The sequence below is a fragment of the Crocodylus porosus genome, unplaced genomic scaffold (genome assembly GCF_001723895.1).
Source record: "Crocodylus porosus isolate Cpor-Errol unplaced genomic scaffold, CroPor_comp1, whole genome shotgun sequence".
NCBI lineage: Eukaryota > Metazoa > Chordata > Crocodylia > Crocodylidae > Crocodylus > Crocodylus porosus.
In genome coordinates, this window is record NW_017728913.1 from 23,986,733 (window position 1) to 23,992,322 (window position 5,590).

The 5,590-nt window shown below is 38.1% G+C and overlaps 1 long non-coding RNA gene across 1 annotated transcript; it reads right to left on the reverse strand.

Annotated features, from left to right (window-relative positions):
- Positions 1–438: 438 nt before the first annotated feature.
- Positions 439–4,342, reverse strand: LOC109309821. The gene is made up of 3 exons (XR_002101063.1): positions 4,175–4,342; positions 2,408–2,507; positions 439–604 (listed from the first exon to the last, which is right to left on the reverse strand). It is a non-coding gene; the product is annotated as an uncharacterized LOC109309821 (long non-coding RNA).
- Positions 4,343–5,590: the final 1,248 nt, after the last annotated feature.

Genomic DNA, 5,590 nt, shown 5'->3' on the forward strand with positions numbered 1-5,590 from the left:
TGGGATCCTGTGACCCCAGCTGACTTCCTGCCCTTTGGGCAGGGGGCTGGACTCGATGATCTCCTGAGGTCCCTTCCAGCCCTAATGTCTATGAAATCTATGAAATCTGCTCAGGTCCCTTCCGACCCTACGAAGTATGAAACTATGAAACGTTGAAATATAAGACAGAAATTTAGCTTTAGTCAATCAGTTACATTAAATAAATAAGCTTCGATAGTTTCCATACAGCTGGCTTCCATACAGTTCTGTTTTCCTTGTTGAGTAATGAATATTTGAGCAAAAAACTAGTTTATTTTATGTTTTACACAACTAAAATATAAGCACTTAAGCTTCTGAAAGTAGCTTAAAACAATTGGCTTATTTTCATCCATCTTGGACCTTGATGTTAAATTAATTTAGAAAGAACAGAAAAAGTGTCATATGGCTTCTGATAATTACCCTGATGTCTCTGAGTACTGCAGGGCTCTCTTCATTAAGTCCTCCCCAATTTCAATAGTGGTTCCATCATCAATTGTAAAACTTGCTGTTTTAAATGGGAAAGAGTTGGGATTTGGCATGTCCCCTGACAGCATGATTGCTGAAGGAATTTTCTTTGCCACATCATCTATAGTGAGTATAAGGAAGAAATCAGCAGGCTTTTCCACATGAAATAAAATAAACACTGTATTTTTTTTGCCACAGTTATCAGGAACACACTAATAGAAGCAAATATGAAAATAAATCCTGGATCCACATGCTTTGTTTTAGTGTTGTTCTTTTTTGCCTGATAACTCAGTATTTGTCCTTTAAAGAGAGTTTGCCAGTTTTTGAGAATGGGGTGCTTTTGTGAGCAGTTGTAAAAATGCTAATACAATAGTTTTGGTAAACTGTCAACCGTGACTTGAATGTACACAAAACATTAGATATAAATCACTAAAAATAAGCGAGGCCTTAAGCGCAGACAGAAGTTCAGCTCCCGGGTCTGAGTTAGACTAATTCTCCCAACCCAACAAATATTACCTGTTGGATCAGGAGGTTTGGGGATCGAGTTCCTACTTAGAGCCAATCTAGGGAGAGAGGCTGTGTTTCTGTAGCCTCTTCCCCTAGCTCCACACCCCCTCTTTCCTTGTCTGTCCCAGAATGGGAGAGGTAGAAGGCAAGGGAGAGAGGTCCGTTTTAGCGTTTTCCCAGCCATGCAGGAATTGGTGAAGGTAGATTGGAGCCCCCCACATTGGGGGGGAGGAGGAGGGAGACTCCAATCCACCTGCCTCACCCTCCAGCTCTGACTGGGCATTGGGCAACCCCCACAATGAACTCCCTCTGCTCCCCACCCCCACTCTGAAAACAGCTGAGATTGTGCTGGGCTACATCAGCTGAGCCCTGCTCCTGGCGTGCATAGACACAAGTTAATGAAGGCTCCACTTTCAAGCACCTTCATCTGAACCCTCATGTAATGAGGGTTCAGATTGTTGTCGGATAGGGCCCTTTTAAGGTACTCTGCAGTTGTGTACTTGTCTTTGGTCTTGGCTGTAGAGCACTTCCAGGGGCCAGATCACGCGGAAATTGTCATTACTGTCTGCATCTCTTGACATTTGGAACTGGATTTAAAGTTCTCCATATCTGGAAGTGGCTTTGTTGTTTAGACTCTGCTTCTGTTCCTTTCTTAGAAAGACAACCATTACTTTTTTTAAGGTTATAGAGGACAACTCTGTGTAATGGTTAACTTGACAAATGAGAAGTTTTGGGTTTATTGCTGTCCCAAGTAACATGGTGTGGCCTAGTTAAATGGCAGTGGTGGTTGGCAAGTCAAAGGTCAAAGGTATTCTCTGTTCAGAATAATAAATCACAAACTTCTTAAACTGAGCTGCAGGCACCTCTTTGGACTTGCATGCTCTTTAACTTCCTTGGCTCTCAACATACCCCAACAATTTGTTAAACAAGTGTTAATTTATTAATTAATAATTCTTATTTGTATGGCATAAAAATACTTTCCCCCCGTTCTTATTACTTATCTGTACTCAACATGTAACAATGCAATAGCTTCCAATTATTTGTTTATCTGGTGTTTAACAATCAGCCACGTTTTGGAAATTTGAAGACATTACCCACAAAACACCTTATATCAGGCAGCTGCAGATGACTCTTACGATGGATAGAAAGTCGCAAAATAATGAGTTTTCATTTCTTGTCATGAACTTAATTGGCTGGAATGTGAACTTATACAACATTTGAGAAGAAAATGTTACTTATTAGATAACTGCATCATATCAAAACCATAAAAGTGTCCCAAACGATACCCTAACACTAATACCCTCAAAACTTTTAAATATTACTTCCAGCGTTTGAGTGGGTCTTGCTGACAATGGAAAGGAAGTCAATGGCATATGAATTACATCTGTTAGGAAGCAGGGATATATGTTGTACTCACGTGTAAGTCTTTCTGGATTTCCTTGTCTTGAGGCACTTACTACAGAAAGAAATCGGGAATAGTCCATGTGATGAGAGAAGCAGCAACCTTGTTCTCTAATCTGTAATTAGTGTAGTAAAGGAAATGGAAGGGAAACATTCACTCTTCGCTAAGAATCTGATGTATTTTCTAAGTACACTCAACTTTTGCATTTTGGTTGTTTGATAGCAGATGCAAATTTAAAGAAGAAAAAAGCCTGTTACTGAATACCTTAGCTATAAGTGTCCTGTATGCAGGAGAGAACCAGTTTTCCAAATACCTGTTATTTTAACTGTTAATATAGGACGGGCCTGTATAATTTGTAGGACAAGTGAGAGCAATAGCAACTTAATATAGGTGTTTTATTGATCGAGAAAAAGACTGAAATAAAATTTAAAATAATGTATATATTATATATACAATTGCTTGTTTAGAGCAGGTAATCAAAAACAATTCAATTTTATAAACTGTTTTTCCCATTAGTTTGGTTAATTGACTCTCTACTGTAATAAATGTTAATAATGTAATGACTAGCTTCTTTAAACTATTTCTACTCTGTTGGTATAGGTGTTGTGTTTCTCTGACAGGTTTATTACTTTGTGAAGAGGTTTGGAAAAAAATTTTCTTAGCTGGATCTTGTCTCAAGTTAAGTTTCTTCTAAACGGGGATTTTGTCCTGCATCCTTGGAGAACAGAATGCTTGGAGACTGATTGCCACCTCTTCTATAGGATGCAAATGCACCTAGACCTCCTGATCTAGTGCAGCCTGTATAAGTGGTATAAAGGAACCTTTAGTTTGCTTTCATTTGGTAAAGTGAAAAGGTACTTTTATTAATGCAAATTTGCATGAGTTGCCTCACAAACAGCTGAGCATAGGAGCCCTTTGGCCATTGCTGCCCAGTGCACAACTTTTACTGACTTAGTCTAGATCCTGCTAGACTGTGAGAGTTTCTGCAGGGGATGACATAGAACCTGCTGTGGAGGCAACTCTGTAAAAGAAAGCCCCAAACCCCTTAATGCCAACTTAGCTAATGTAGAAGAACAACAGTGCAGATGTGAATTTATATGGACTTGTTCCTGAAGACCCATATACGTAAGCCCTGAGGCATTTTCTCATAATACTTCTTTGGAAAGGAAGAAAACCGTTAAAGAACTGCTCAGAAAAAAAGAAATTCAAAGTGACTGAGACAGGAAGATGTGCAAAAGGTAGTGAAAGGAAATAGGAACTTACTGTAGTTGAAAAATGGACAGTCTGATGCAACTAATAGGGAAGAGGCTGGAGAAAGCAAAGTTAATTTGGGCAAAAAGGTAGGAATAAGGAAAAAGGCTTCACTACAGGCCCTCAGTAAGCAAGAAGTAACTACCGCAAACAATGTTAATAATGGAGATTTTCAACAATGGGTCAGCTTTATAAGTGGTCCACTTTTGGACTTGCTGTGCATCCTGTTGAATAAAGATGCATTTTATAAAGGAAACTGCAATAAAACACAATTTAAAAACAACGACAAAGTGAAGTACTTTTTTTAACACATCACATAGTTATTTTGTGGGATCTATTACTACAGGAAATTGTAGAAGCAGGTTCAAAAAGGGATTAGGCAAATTCATGGAAGACAGGTCCATTGTGAGCTATTAAATAGAGCAGTCATGGGTGTATCCTCTGACAACCCCAGACCAATGATGATGCCAAGGAGGGTATGTCAGGATTTGGATCACTCTAGACTTTGTTGCATTTAATGATAAAACTTACCAACAGGAACGTGGCAGAGGAAAAGATGAGAGCAGCTGCCGGGTCTTCAGTAGAAACTCTACTTCAGCAGGTAGACACCAAGAACTAATGATCTGTTATTATACTAGTGACTTTTACATTTTTTCCCAGGTTTGGTCATGTGTAAATGTACAGTGATTATAGTTTTTCTCACACAGACTCTCTTCCAAATCATTGCTGTACTGCAGACTTTACCCAAATACATCTTAGAATTGTAAATTATTAATCAGGTAATGCTTTCAGAATACAAGGTCTTCTCAGACAAAATTAGACCTGCTTTTGAAACTTATATTATGAAGAAGTTTTAAAAACATAGGTTTATCCTCAAATGAGCAAGCAAATGAAATGTAACAAGATGAGGATATTGTTTCTCTATTAATAATATATTTTCTGTAGGATATTTGTACAGGTATAATTTTAAAATATATAAGTGTACCTGTAAAATCAATAAAATGCAGCTTTTTTCTTCAGCTTATCCAGTACCAAACTCTACATTCACATATGATGTTTTCAGTGATGAAGCAAAATGATTCTAGCAAGGTGAGCCTTTTGTTAGAGAGAGAATTTTTTTGTGTGAATGAGACTCCAGTGTTAGAGTACTTTTGAATAGTCAGGACTCAAGCCTACAAAAGATAGTCACCTTCACTGTTGGCATCATTTCAAAAGCAATTAAAGAGTATAGATTAAGGTCACATTTTTAATAGTTGGTAACCTAAAATTAGACTGTGAAGTCAATGTTAAGCAGGTTGATATTTTTCTGAAGTTGGGAGTATACAGAAGTTAACACTGACATTTGTTTAAGTGCAGAGTTAAATGAAAACAGATATAGGTAAGGTATTTTCAGGGATGGTTGTTGATATTGGTACATAGTCCAAGGCCCATTGTGATTGTCTGGATGTTTTATTTTATTGTTTTCACTTCCAGTCTTGCCTTTCAGTTTTCCTTACCTTTTCCTAGTGGACTGGGCCTAATGGAATATATGCAGTAAGTATGAATGGGGAGATATTTTTTTTGAACATTCAGTTGTTTGGTGTTTTGTAGAATTGCACAGGCACTCAGAGGTCTGAATTGGTGCTTTTAGTTAACCCTAGAAAATACATAAATGCAGCCCCCTCTGGCCCCCACTTAATGCTTGTCCTTATTTATTGTCACACCACAGCAGAAAAATACAAGGGATCCTCCATTCCTTCAAAAACCCATGAAGAAACTGTCGTTTTTTTGCAAATACTGAAACCTGGTAGCAAAGGGGACATCTTTACATGTGCTCTGCAGTGGGAGGGGGAGGCGCTTTAATTAAAAGGGAGGTTGCTGGAGCATGTTAATTAGCACATTCCAGCAGACTCAATTAATCAATTAAATGAGTCTTCTCTGATCCATTCTAATTAGCATGTGTAGGAG